Raw genomic sequence first — 15,181 nt, forward strand, 5'->3', positions numbered from 1 at the left:
TTGTTTAGACTGACCCAAAATATTTTTTCTTTTTTTTCACGAGGAACAGAAAAATTGCAGAATTCAGATAAGTTGTTCGTTTGACAGGAAATTGCTTGTTTTATTCAAAAGTAACTAGAACAAGAGGAATCAAAGCACTCAGTTCACAGAAATTTGGAGGTGGGGGTACCCCCTGCTGAACACCTGCATGGTTATGCTGCTTCACTCACTGAGATGCGAGAAACTGGGTTAAATTTGGAGGGATCCTTCAGCCTCAAGGATCAGGATATTGGGAGCTGAATCTCACTCAGTCTCTCCTGCTATAACTCTTCCTGTAATATAACTAATCCTCCCTCTATATAAAATGCCTAATAAATATTAGGTCAGTCAGAGCCCATCCCTAAGACACAAACTCCTTACTTCTGGTCCTCATAAATTTTTTTCCCACTGCCAAATGGATGGAAAGAATGATGGCAGAGGAGAGGCACTGGCTCTTGCCTCCCTTCCCAGTCTGAGCAGGGCAGAGGAGTGTGCAGCTGGACACTTTCAGGGTGATGACCTTGAGCTCCTCCTCCCCTTTCCTGTGCCCTGCCCTTAGAGGTGCTGCTCCACACTCATGTTTACTCACATGCACAAAATATACCAGTATCAGGAACAGGGACAGGAGACCTCATCTCAGGAAGGAATATAGCATGGTAATTAAAGGACTAATTGAGATAGGAAATTAAAAAGTTCAATTCAAATAATCTCATGAAGAGGAAGGTCTTGGCCGTACATCTCCCAAGTTCTGCATTATTCAAGCGCCAAGTATTGCATCAAAGGAGGCCCAAATCCTTTTGTTTCCTCCTCCAGCTTTATTTATCTAGGTAAAAAAGCCAGCTGAAACTATTTGGCAAATCTGATGCAGATTAAAGTGGGGGGAAACTAAACCCAGTACTTTTGATAATTACTGTAGTCATCTAAAACATTTACCCAGCTGAACACCACAGTGGTATTCTTACAGCACACCTGCACAGGCAGGATTGTCAAGCTAAACTGGAATTCGTTTTATCTCTCCACTGCAGGTGAAAATTAAAAGTTAAAACCAGAAAGAAGCAACACAGGTCTTCTGGCTAGCAACCACTCTCTTGATAAAAGATGACACGCAGCTGCTCTTATCAGGCTAAAAGCTGCTGCCAGAGAGGTAAGAAAGAATTTTTAGTTTCATTTCCATTGCAAAAGGAATGGAATCAGCTGGGTGAGCTGTGTTGCTTGGAGGAATACTTTCTGACTCCCTACTCTTTCCAGAAATGGCCCTTTCTATTGTGGTATGTCCATACATTTCAGCCCAGACCATTCTTTGGTTGGTGAGGGGGAACCCTGTCCTCAAGCAGGGAGAGAGAAGCACTTGCTCCCTGTGCTTGTCCTCCAGGAATGCTGGGCAATGGTGGTGCCATGAGCTGGACCACAGCAATTATGTGCTGTGCAAAGGTCTCTGCTGTGCTTGACTTTCATATCAGTGATATATTTCCCAAAAACCACGGAGCAGGTTAATCCTGCAGTTCCACTCTGTTATTCAGGTAGTATCATAAATAATCTTTTCACTTACAATGTGTAGATTCTGTATTTATGATGTATACAACTTATTTGAGAGTTAATTGTGAAAAGGAGACAAAGCTTCATCAAGAAAATCATTAGAAAAAGGCCATCTCAATATTAACAAGTAATTATGGAGTATGCCCCATGGCAAAGATGAATTTTGTTCTGATTTTCCTACATTGGAAAAGCAAACTTTTGCCTCTTGCAACACTGCTCTGAAATCAGCCTTGATAGTTTCTGTGCAGTGAGGTCTAACCTTGTCTTGCAGCTGTGGATCCACGTGTGTCAACCCGCGTATGTCATGTACGTTTTAAGCAAATAATTGCATGCAAAATGTTTTATTTCAAGACTGAAACACTGTTCCAGGACAGGTAGTAAAGGAGTGAGGTCAGGTGGTGGACCTTTGAAGGATTTTTTCCAAGGCAAGGAAGGGACCATGATAAAGCTCTCTCTGATCCTGTAGGTGTGATTGTAAAAAGACCAATGAAGAGAGAGATGACTTTAAGATACAGCAAACACTGTGTTCCCATTAATGGGAATAATCCATGTTAGCCCGCTGTGTGTTGAGCAGTATTTGTCTTGCACAAAAGGTGCAAAATAATCTCAATATATTGTCTGAGAGACAGGAAATACCTGTTCAGGAAAAAAAAAGAAAAAAAGGCGGCGGGACAACTATAGAGTATGTACTATCAGCAATAAGTATACTCAAAAATAAACCTTCAAAAAGGCAAAATTGCCCTTGTGGGACTTCCTTGGGACTTCATTGTCTTTCCAGAGTAAACATACCAGTACCACTATAAATAGACATCTTCTAAGAAATCATATATAGTTTGAACCATTTAGGATTGATTTGGGAAAACATGAAAAAGTATCTTATAGAAAGTCCATTGACATGTTTCATTGGTGTGAATAGCTACACATTTTCTCTATGTATGTCACACAGTAACTCAGGAAGAAAATAAATTATGTGGGTACAAAAATTATCTCATAATTCTGACTCTCATTATCCAATTAATTTCTTGTAGATATTTGTTTCTCAAACAAGACATGGACTACACCAGACTTTTGAAGTACCACTATTTTTGTTTATAGGACAGCAATATGATTGAAATCAAGGTTTCTCTTTCCAAAGATATATATGCTGATACATAACAAAATTTGGCACATCTACTAACTTCTTTGTTTTTCTTAAAAGCCTGTCATGTAGATACAATAAGCAAATCCTTTTCTCTCCTGAATCTTTATGAATATGTAATAGTGTCCTTATATAATCAATATTTTTCTCCTAAAGGGTCAGGTTTCCTTGTTTGGCAGAATACTTTTAATTAAGGCACACCCATAAACACTGGAATGTTGGAGGATGATGTTTTTTGGAGCTGCTGCTGCGTGCTTGTGAGTATGCTACACATCTTGAAAGAAAATGGTGGTTTCAAGATAAACCTAAATGTCTTATAACAGCTTTTTCTGTACTTTTAATTTATGCTGCTTTTGAACATGTTAAATTTTAGTTTATATGTAGGCTCAGCCCGGTACTTTTCTACCAAGTGTGTAGGGGAGTGATGCACTACAGGCTGTAATTTAGGGGCAGGTTGGAACTGCCTGAAATATGCATATCTTCATAATTTATTCCTAAAATGCTATTATTACCTGAACTCTCTGTAGTTTCAGCACTAAATATCCTTCCCTTCCCTCTGCACTGGGGTGGAAAGGCAGTGGGAGGGAAGCAAAGTTATTTTTACTTCTGTGGCTGCCAAGCTGCGTGCCAGAGGCTCCAGGAGCCCACGCAAGCTGGGGGATAGAGCTGGGCTGCCAAGGGCTCTGCTAGCTCTGGGCAAAGCAGGGATTTTCCAAACACTAAGCCATCCTCACAGAGATGGTGTTGGACTGTGGGCACACTCAAAGCCAAAACACAAAGAGTAAAAGCCTACCTGCCTAAAGTAAACATTTAAAAGTGAGAGGTGAGTATTAATGTGGTGCTCAGATGTCACAGCAATGTCCATTCCATGCATTGAATCCAATGCCTGCATCAAAGGACCAAAGTGATCCCACCCATGAATCCCACCCATGTATGTATTACTCTTTCTAAACACATTACTATTGCAAAAGCTCAGCCCTTGGGATCTTTGCTCTCATAAACTTTATGGTTACTTTTACATGATGGCAAAGTCCCTCCTGTACAGCTATTTAAGTTCTTGAGTGCTTCTGAAACTGATGCCAATTTGCATTCTTTATTTGCATATAATAAAGTGGGATATTTTTAGTGTTGTTTAGCACAGCTAGCTTGTATATATGGCAAATAGCAACAAAATAAAGAAATGGAAATGTAATGAACTGTTTGAGGGGAATTTGTTAACAAGAATTCTTCCTTGGAAAGCTTGCTGCTTCAAAGAAGGAAGGCTGATTTATCTGGGAACGTAAACTTCCACTGGATGATATGTTCCAGATTTTCAGACTATTGGATAGATAAGATGAGCTTCTAAATCTTCCCTACTCCATGTGTTTGATCATGTCACTGCTAAAATTAGGCAGCACAAAGCTTAATTTATAGTAATGTAAGAATCATAAGCAGATAATGACATTTACACAGCAGTTATGGGTTGTTTATCCACAGGACTATTGAGGAAATGGGGAAATAAATGCCTGGGAGTTGGCAAAAACACTAACAGTAGAAGTGGACTTCCACTTGCATAAAGCACAGGAATAGGATTTCTGATTTTATTTTCAAAATCTCCTTGTGTAAATTCAATTATTACTATTGACAGGGAGCAATAATTTTGAAAATGTCATCTTGTTTTAATCTGCATAGACACATATTTCCTGAGTGGCAGATGACAAAAACTAGCTCTCTGAAAGTTGCTGGAAAAGTAATCAATTCCTACACAAATTCAAGATAGTATTTGAATTTTTGGTCACTGTACAAGGATCTGAGTCTTATTTACACTTTGGACATGAGACTGGAAACAGTTTTAAAATTTTTACATATCTGTCACATTGATTCAAATGATGTAATAGCTCCTCCATGTTTAAAACCTAAAAGTATGTTCAATTTATAAATACAAACATTTATTTTAAATAATGCTATACTGAAATCAGCTTCACACACCTCTGCCTCTTCTTATCCATGTTATCAGTTCTTTCTTTTTCAAGAGAAGATCTAATTAACAAAACCTTTTCTGTTCTTTCTCCTTTCACTCACTCTCCTACTTTCTTCTCTTGTTCCCAATCCCTTTTCCTGGCAATTCTTATCAGATTTTCATTTTACCCCTCCTTCTTTACCAGAAATCCTGTAATTTCCATTTGTAGGGTTTCTTCCCTTATTTGTTGTAACTCTTCAGAAATATCCCAGTATACATACCTGTCTCCATATTTTACTAAATCCTACATTTGAACTAATTTTCCTCTCATATTTCTACTGAATTTTCCTCCTGTCTGTAAGTTTTAAAATGAAATAATGCATTGCCTGAAACTATGACCCCAGATGGCTTTCTGACAACTTCACCTTTTCCCAAGTTTTCTTTAATTTCAGCTGCTTACGCCCCACTCAGCTCTTTTGAGGTCACCATTAGTGATGTGACCAAATCTCAGGACTCCTTCCACCTCCACAGCCTGTGATGTTATTGCTCATGCTGGGACTCAGAAATATTGTCCTTTCTTGACTCACCATTGAAAAGATGGAAAAGGTTTTTTTTTTTCTTTTCTTATTTTATTTTTCAAATTATTGCCAATTCCTTAATGTTTTTTTCAGCTGTAGGAGATATCCATCCTGAATTTCAACAGATACCTCACCAGGCTCTCTTTTTGCCTCTTAGATTCTACCTGTGGGTTTTTCTAGGTGATTTCTTCCAATTTTGTCAATGCAACTGTCATACCTAGAATGCAACTTCTCCACTTTTTATTATCCATGCCTGATTTCCCCTTGAGCCTAAATCACTGAAGTAAAGATAACCTTCCTGAATTTTCTCTCTGATTTTATCAGCCTCTCTCTGTATCCTTTCCTGGCACTCATTTCCCTTCAGTGCCTTTTTGAATAGAAGTTAGGAGCATCCATTGGGCACTCACCTGACATCTTACCTCGTATCTTACTGTGCAGTTGTTGTTCCAGGCTGACAATGCCATTTTCAGTTGCCCTTACATCTTTTGTCTCTCAGAAGTTCTTTCACATATGTATTTCAGGCTTTCTTCTAGAAAACTATGCCCAAAATAGACTTTAAAAAGGACTATGAAGCCTTCCTTCAAAGTTATCTCAAATCCCACTACTTTCATGATGCATTCAGGAAACAGAATTGATACCAGGCTGTGGCATTTTCAGTGGGGAGTGCTTGTTTTCATTTATTTGTAGATTTTAAAAAATACTGTGTGCTACATTTTACAGCCTAAATATCTAGACTATACTAAATACATACTCTTCCTCTCTTGCTCCCATCTTAAGGGTTTTTTCTTCAGTTTCTCTTATAAATATTGCAAGGGTTTTTTTTTGCTTTAAAAACCATGCTTTTCAGGCATGCACAGTATAATATCCCATGACATGACAAATAATACTAACTTATTTTTTTTTAGCTCTACTAACATGATACTGATAAGATTTCAGAAAGGACTTACCCTGCCCAGACACCTGTAGTAGCACATGCACAGCAATAAGACTCAGTGCTAAATTACGTGATGGCGAAAAAGTAATTAAGTTTGAATATGTCAGATGGTTTGATACATTAATATTGCCAACTTACTTCAAAGGACTGAAGTACTGTAAAAATAAAACTTGAAAGCAAATCTTTGTGTGTTTTCAAACAAACACATATGTCAATATCTTTTCACAATCGGGATTTCACCCCAATTTTAGGATAGTGATGTAGATAGGGATTCCCATTGCTGCCAGCCAGAACTGTCCATATCAGGGCAGAATAAGGGGATGAAGAAGTATTTATTTTCTGTGTATATACAATGCCAGACATAATAGCATCACAAGTAACTAAAAAGTAAGAAAACAGTTGAAATAAAGTTGGTTAGCAAATATTTTTAATTTAATTTCTTAAAGGTCTGAATCTCAGACCATTTCTGATCAGCTGTATTCTAATTTTATATAAACCAAAAAATTACCAAATACACAAAGGTCAAGACCACTCGATTGCATAACTTATAAATCACTTCAAGAGAGTTAAGTGTGAAAGCTGATATGAAAGTGTGAGTTGCTAACCACGGTCACAGCTGACTGAGCGTTTTGTTTATTCTCTAACCAGATTCTGCTTCAGGAGTCTGTACCACAACTAATTAACCATAATGCTTTATAATTGTATAAACAGAATATATAACAGATCTTTATGATATATAATTAATTCTGCCCGTAAGGAAAGCTTTTATAAGTCAAACCATGTGCTGTTGGAGAACTGCCTCTTTATGTTCTCCCTTACAAGTCATGAATATTTCCCTGCCAGCAGAGGTCTGGGAACATTCTAGAAAATAATGTTCGTTAAGGCCTGCCAGGTGTTTTCTTACAGACTGACTACTGGGAGCTCCATCTCTGAAGCTGAGGTGGTTGCAGCTGCCTCTGCTCCTTCCTTTATGCAGACTGCAGTGAGGAAAGGCAGTTTGGTACAGAAAATTTTCTGGTTTTAAAGATCAAACTCACTTGCTGTTATCATACATTAGTTATTTGTTTAATCTTGAGTTTTGTCAGCCTTTTCTGTATTTTTTGTGTATTAAATTCCAGGCTGAACTCAGTCATTGCTGCAAGACCAGAACAAGAACCCAGACAAACACAATTTGTTTTTGGATTATGACCCATGAACAAGCACCACTCAACATAGTTAGAGGATGGCCATTCTCCCATCTGCTGTTTGTTTTGCTGTCCTTCCTGTGGAAAACAAACAAACCAACAACAAACATGCATGAGTTCAGGAGACCTGGGAGATCAGACACCTGATTTCACTGTATGAAGACCTTTTTCTTGAAGTGACAGAAAAGACAGCATCCATCTCTAAGACCTGTTCAATCAAAGGGGTGAGTCACCCTTACATCAGGAGCTTTGTGTGTCCCAGGCCAGAGCTGCTAGTAAAATCTTGAAACAGCAGGCTTAGGAGAGCTGAAAGCACCCTGAAAGACTCCACCAGACTGTTTGCAGAGAAACCCTATCTTTGTAAAATGCTAATCAGAGCCAGCAAATTTCCAAGCATCCCAAGATGAGAAAGTCATCCACCTAGTACTCTGCTGATGGTCTAGCAGGAGATCCATTTCTAAGGACCACTGTGCCTTAGGACATTGGCTCACTCTTAGGACATCTTAAATGTACATAATAAAAGAAGTTAATATGAAGATAAATTGTTGGCTGGAAGAAAAAAAAAAAGGGGGAAAGAAAGAGAAGAAACAAAAGAAAGAGTGAGCAAAGTGTAGAAGCCTCCATGATCTAGCCATCACTTGGCTGAATGGGAGGCACAGGTTCACATTACACTCCTTTGGAATGATAATCACACCCTTCTTTGAGGCTGACACACCACAGGGAGGATTATCTTTGCAGGGCAGCCCAGATCCTTCTCACTGATAAAGCTGCTGTATCTGAAAAGTATTTGGCAGAACTATCACCACACACACAAACAGAAGAGCTGACTCTCCTAACCTCAGAGGCTTGGTATGGGGAGGTGTCTGCATCAGCTCCTGTGCCCTCCAGATCAACTCTACAGATCACCTATGCAGCTTGGAGAAGAAAACACGGTTTCCTTGGGGAGCTTTGAGGTGGTTTTATTAATGGTTTCCAAACCTTTTGGGGTAACATTTTCAAGGAAACAAGCTTTTTCTTCACCCATTGCTTTCCCACCTTTTTCTCCTTGTGGGCTAAGAAGTCACCAAAAAAAGATATTCTTTTTTGCTTTTCATTCCAAAATTAAAAGATACTGCTTCTTCTACCCTTGTATGATCAACTGCACTTATTACTCCCTTTTTCTAGACTCTTTATGAGTTATGTCACATATCATCATTTTTCCAGACACATTTTCTGTTTAACGTTCCTGTTTATTGGTAGAGCCAAAGCCATAACTCAGTACTACAGGGGAAGGTCTTCTCCTTGAGACCTTTCATCACGGGTGTATAAAAACTGAGCAATTACATCAAAGAGTTTGGTTTCTGCATGATGGCACTGATTCCCACTGTTTATTGGAATGCTCTATCTCCACCAGCAGTGGTTACATTGTTTCTCAAGCATCATGGAAATAATGCCTGTCTACATCTACTTGGCTGGCAAGTAGAAGTTTGAATTTCTTCAAGTCACGTGTGTGCTTTTTTTCATTTAGGACTAAAAAGAATCTGAAGAAATTATCCAGTAGATGTGCTTCATTGGAACTGCTCTGATCTCTCAGAGAAAGAACTCTCTTTATGGCCAAATAATGCTTATGGATAGATTTGCCAAACAATGCTTTTCTTTCCAAGGACCCATAAATTTTCAGAGTACTTTTGAGAGTAATAAATGTTGCAATAATGTTGTTCTTGATTACAGGCAAGACTGTAACAGCTCGGACTGGTAGTGATTCCATAATTATGTTTGATTACAGACAGGCTCTGTGCAATGCAAGGGGGTTATTTGTTGCCTTCTATCTGTCCTGGATTCCACTGGAGACCAAGAGCACACCAAGCCACATACACAGCTTACACAGCTGCCTTCCTCAGAGCTTTGTCACTAAAGCAAAGCATTTAATAGCAGGAGCTGTGATAGTTGGGTGTGCAAAACCTTTTATGGAACTGTAATTAAGCCACTATGGAGCTACATCAAGTGAGGGCCACTGCCTAAGAGGATCCTGAATTTCAGCAGCCCTTGAGGACCTGATCTTGCATACTTCATAGTGTGCAGGGGCTAAAGTTACTCGTGCCTTTATTACAAGGACAGTAAGGGCCAAAGTGACAATGAGAAATAAACTGTATCTCTAACATTGTCCACGCTTTCTACTACTAAAGAATTTTTTAAAAGGAAAAGCTCCATGAAGTCAAATAGCCCTCCCTCTGTCAATGAACAATAAAAAAAATCATGCCTTACAATTTATTCTCCAGTGCTTTGTTTATTCGGTATTAAATGACTCATGGAATAAGGTTTCCACCTCTCCCCGTGGGATTATTCCAGCTGCTGAGAGTCTACTAGCAGCTCCCTTTCTTTCTTTTCTCTTTTAATGATGCTGAAGTTTTGCATTATATTTTAGTTTGGGATGTAAAAGAGACAAAGGAAATTCACATCCCCAAACTTGCTTTAAAATGCAATTAAAGCTGTTGACATGGACTCAGAAATCCAAGGAAACATGCAATTAAAACAGAAATCCATCATATATTTCACTTAAATACTGTGCCACCTCAACCCACCTCAACTGAACACTTTTAAGCTAACTGCACACTTCCTTGCTTTTACAGGTTTGTTCCTTACTGTCATGTAAATGCACTTTTATTGCATTTAGCATAATGTATTGTAAATTAGCATTAGGCAAACTCCTAAAGCCTGTTTTATAGCTGTCACACCAACAAACCACATTTACAAATAAATATTTGTTTCTACAGGTGAGTATACTGCCTACTTGGAAATTATAATTATTTCCAGCATGTTGACTCAGTGCTGTGCTTCTGCTCTGGTCCCACAACCTGTTGTATGCAAAGAATGGAACATTCTTACAAAGAACACTTTGCTTATAGAGTAGCATGCCCTAAAATTCTTTAAATGTGTCTCTCTAATGCATTTTATTGTTATTATTTTACCAGGCACTGCAAAGTCTATTTTAAAAGAGAATATTCTCCTGCTTTGAAAATTCATAGCGTGTTTGCCTCCCAGTAGTAGTTGTGGAGTCCACCATGTCACTCAACAGGATCCCATTTGGTAAAGGAACAGTGATGATAAGTTCCAAATAAAATTGAGTCCTGTTTGTTGTGCCTAGAAATAAAGGTCGTGGTGAACAAGGCTTTATTTGTCAGAAACAGTGAAGTAGGATAACTAGAGGGGTAGAAGCAACCCAGAAAAGGACTCTCTGAAATGAAGGTTGAAGTTCTCAACCCTCAGATTTGCCTTTTAAACCAGTATTGTCAAAAAGTCTGCTTTTATTAACACCAGCACTAATCTGACAGCTAGGACACTGGTGTGGTAGGGGCATTCATGCTTAATGCAGTTCAAAAAAAACAACACAAAACCAGATACAGACCAAATCAAGAAATCTTAATAGAAAGATGTCAGGGACTCTACTATCAGACACTTATTACTGTTTTAATGGATCACAATGGCTTCAAATCTACCTCGTTAGGGGATGCTGCTCATTTAAAAAGTTTAATAGCATATAAATCAAAGTACTATACAGTACATTTGTACTTTCCTAATATCCTTAGCAAGGTAGCTGCTCACATGAAATGGTGCTTCTCCTTTCTTTTATTATATTGGTGTAAATGGTAATAGATATAACAATATCATTATATTGAAATTGCTACTGGCATTTGCTTACTCTTTCTACCTTTTCCATTAAAGATACTACTGCTGTGCATAATAGACACTACCTAAGTACTCTGAAAACATTTTTTCCCCTCACAGATGGTTCTATGATGTAGCATGAAACTATTTTAAGGAATAATCACTTTTATTATGTCACCATGAAGTGTTACATTATTTTGCTATTATTATTGATATCTTTTAGATAGGGGACTGGTAAGAGAAATTATAGTAAAGAACTGCTAGAAGTGTCCATTACATTTAACATGGCAGGTTATCAGAATACCAGCCATTTTACCTGTGTTTCAATCAGTTTCACTTTGGAGAACAGCAACCACACATACTAGTCCAAAAGTGTCCGCATACCAAATGCCTAAAAATGGAAAAGAGGGAAAATAAACCTGCAAGATCCCTCAGCTCCTCCTTTGAAGAACCTGGGCTTAGCCCCACCTGTGCAAATCAGACTTTTTTTTGCAAATTATGAGCAGGGGAAGGGAGATGGAGATGGTGGTTGAGTCAAGCAACAAACCTCAGAATAGAAATGTAGGGCAGGATTGCTGTCTGCAGGAAACTCAGCTTCCCATGGGCCATGGTCTGACATGGTTAACTTGCCAGTAAAGGAAAGCCTTGAACGGAGTTACCTGTACCAATGAACAGAAAGAAAAACTTCAGACTAAATGCAGAGCTGGAAGGAAGGTTTGGTGATTTTAGCTGTGTGTTATATGTTCACCTTTATGTTAAAGCAGATGCCAAAGGAATACATAATTCAAAAGTCCAAAGTGGTTGGCCTATTTTCCTGAAGAGATGAGAATGTAGTAGTAGGTCTGATTCCAGATGAGATAAGACTTTGTTATAACAAATGTAATGTTAATGGGCAGGTTCTGGTTTAAGTGAGTTATTCAGTATCACAAAAAGACTTCTGACAGATAGGAAAAAAAAAGACAATTATCCAAAATGGTATTCAATTTTCTTAAGGGAAAATCTTACAGCTGGCTCTTATCCTGTAGTTTCCTGGCTTGTTCATTATGCAGTCCTCGCTGCTAGTGACAGACAATCCTTTGCACTGAATGAAATAATGTTAACAATAGCATACGACTAAAAAGAAAGCACTATAATACCTTCTGGCTGAAACTTGACTGTAAACTTGATTCTGAAATTTTCTGAAGTTTGTGAGTATTCCTAAATACTAAATTTGACCTAGTATAAATTCTGTTGGACCATAGGTCTAACAGCCCTTTACTTAATGCATTTTCCCCATATCCAGGGAAAAAAGACATGAGAAAAAGAAACCTAACACTTGACCACATGCTTGACCCTAAATTGGATGATCAGAAGTGTTAAGGTAAGTCCTCAGGAGTGGGTTTCCTGTTGTTGTTGGAAGATAACTTGAGTATGTAGAGACTTGAAAGTGATCATGATTTGGAAGTCTCACCCCTGGTTAGTTCCAACAAAGCCAGCAGTGGGGATAATGATGTTGTATCAGCAGCCCTGGAGAAGTCAAGGGCTCAAATGCAAGGTAATTCCCAAGAGGCTTGGGGATTGAGAGTGCTTGGCTGATCTGAGGAGATCATATCTGTGCCACTGAACATTTGGGAGCAGTGAGAAGATGAAGTGTGGTTGATGAAGGCAGTGTCTGTCTGTCAAAAATCCTTGTAGTAAAAATAATTCCATATATATTTTTCCCCATTACTATCTTACTCTAGCTAGAACTTTGTTTGAAAGCAAAAAAACCAGGCCAAAAACGAAACCAACATTTCCACACCTTGAGACACATAGTTTCTAGGAAAATGGGCCACTGCTGCTTCAGCAGAGCTGCTCAGCTCCAGACAGCAGTTGCATTTCACATGGGGGCCCTTACTACAGGTGATGCTCCCATTCCTGCCTAGGGATGCTCCAAGGCTGCAGAGGCAAGCCTGTTTTAGCCTCAGTTTTGTCATTTGAGAGCTGCAGTTTGGGTCATTAGGGGTTGTTCTAGTTTTTGGCCACAGATAATGCTTTTTGGTCATAATCTCTTTCAGAATATTGCTGGGAAGTAAGTACTTCTTGTTATTTCTCTCTTCCTAAGTGTAATATTCCCAATTGTGTATTCATTACAAATAAGAGAAACACAGGGAATGGACCTGAACATACAAGAAGATAAATGCACCCTTTCTCATTACTGTTTTGTGTTAGGTGCTGTGTGAATACCTCAGAGACACTCACAAGGGACTTGATTACAAGTGGAATGGGGAAAGGGCAGCAAAGAAAATATAGAGGGAGATAAGAGAGACACTAAAATGATGAAACAAGCAGGTAGATACACTGGGAGCAGAGTATTAAGCCCTGGTAAGAGCACAGAAACAAAAGTTATATCCAGATTTGAAGTGTTTGCCCTCTCTAAAACCTTCAAGCAAGAACAAAATAAGGATTAGGATTGCCTAGTGTCTAATGACTGCTTAAAACTTCTCAGTTTTCATGGCTCATGGCACTCATGTAAATCTGTTTCTGATCTCAAGAGATGAACCCATTATCAATTGATAATAGTAGGAGAGATGTGAGTCATTTTGTTTCACTCTTGCCTGTCACTGCCCCGCTCCTAGAGTTCACTCCCTTCTTCCTTGATGTATAATTTCCACTTGCTCTCAGGATGCCTCTCCCAGAAGCTGTGTTAAGGATGTCCTTGTCTCCCAGAAGGATTAAGAGTCAGAAATACCTGTTACCTCCAGTAGAAACTCCCTTAAGCATATGCCAGCTGGCAAGGTAGTTCCTTAAAGTGGTAAAGAGAAGTGAGAAATGCCTTTAACATGGCTTTTGAAAAGTTGAAAAGGGTATTTAAGGCAATCATGGGTTTTTGAAAGATATGAAAATTCTGATAGGAGCTCAGCTTTTACTTCACTTTCCCTGCAATATCTTCTTGGTATTATACAGCAGTGGTATTCCCTGAGGGAACTACTCTGGAACCTAGATGAAAAACAGTGAAAAATTCAAGAGTTGGTATCCTACTTAAAAATACTCTCTTCTAGAAGAATACTCCCTTCATCTTTTCTGAAATCACTTTTTCCTAGGCACATGGCATGGTGCTGTAACATGTATGCTAACTCTAGTTTAGAAGGAATTAGGATGGAAATAACTTTTGGGGAGCAAAGTCTCCCCAGTACAGCTGTTGATGTGCCTGGTAATAGTTTGGGTGGAAGCAGTCCCAGTGGATCTTTTCTTCTCTGGTTGCTGTGAAGGTAAGTGAAGTAGTGATTCAGTTTGGACTGTAAGGCTGTGGCATGGTCCTCAGCTTGTTTGGTACATTTTACACTAACATGCCCTGTGGTTTGGGGTGCACGTGTGTGTTCTTGTTTTGGGGCTGGTGGGATTTTCTTTGTCACACATTTACCTTGTCTTTATGCATCTATTCTTCCTATCCAAGTACCTTGCTTGTTTGATGTGCAAGAACATGGAAATTGTAAAATTTAGCCTTTGTAAAATGGCTAATGTTTAAATACAGACAAATGCAAGAGTTACAGTAGTTCATCCTTATTTTAGTCTGACATAACCTTCAGCATTGGCAATAGCTGGAATGTATCAGCTATTGTTAGTCAAAGGTGCACTTTCTTTCTCAGCTGACACCAGATGATTTTTGGTCTGTAAGACATAACTGTATCAGCAGTGTTATCTGACAAAGGTACAGATGTAGGAAAATGTGCTTACTGCTTAAAGTGCTGCTGATATTACTGTTTGGCAGATGGCTACTACAGGTGAATGCTTTCCAGTCATTTTAAGCCCAGTGCAGTGAAGCAGAAAAAAAATAAACTGGATGGACTTCATAGCTGTGATTAAGTGCAAAATCCTTGGGGGAAAAAGTCTCTACAGCCCAGTTTTACAAACAAATTTGGCTCATGCTAGCAGAAAACAAAAAGACCGGACTAGTGGAAAACTACATGGTTGCTGATTTTTGTTAAAATGAATTTATAGGAGTGGCTTTGTTGGCTGAGCACGTTCACGTGGATGTGCGGTGTATTATTCCAACCCTTTCTGTAACATAACCACGGTGACTGCGTCACATGGTGCCAGTGCAAACAAAGTCTTGCTAACAGCCCATGAATAGGAGCATTTTCCGAGAATACGGTTTCTCATTGGGACTATCGACTGATTCCTGTGCTACCAAGGGAGAAGGATAGCTATGGACAGCTTTGGAGGCAGAGAAGTGCAGTCATCTGAAGC

The 15,181-nt window shown here is 38.9% G+C and overlaps 2 long non-coding RNA genes across 2 annotated transcripts in view; one reads left to right on the forward strand and one right to left on the reverse strand.

The window, feature by feature from the left end:
- LOC136558989 (uncharacterized) overlaps positions 1 to 15,181 on the reverse strand; it is a 30,733-nt gene that overhangs the window by 13,381 nt on the left and 2,171 nt on the right. Inside the window, exon 2 of the long non-coding RNA XR_010783948.1 lies at positions 11,520 to 11,631. This is a non-coding gene — a long non-coding RNA (uncharacterized lncRNA). The remainder of the gene's footprint in view (positions 1 to 11,519; positions 11,632 to 15,181) is intronic.
- On the forward strand, positions 1,078 to 9,573 carry LOC136565678 (uncharacterized). Its single transcript, XR_010784902.1, has 3 exons — positions 1,078 to 1,162; positions 2,849 to 2,949; positions 7,262 to 9,573. It is a non-coding gene; the product is annotated as an uncharacterized lncRNA (long non-coding RNA).

This window comes from Molothrus aeneus, chromosome 1 (assembly GCF_037042795.1).
Source record: "Molothrus aeneus isolate 106 chromosome 1, BPBGC_Maene_1.0, whole genome shotgun sequence".
Classification (NCBI taxonomy): Eukaryota; Metazoa; Chordata; class Aves; order Passeriformes; family Icteridae; genus Molothrus; species Molothrus aeneus.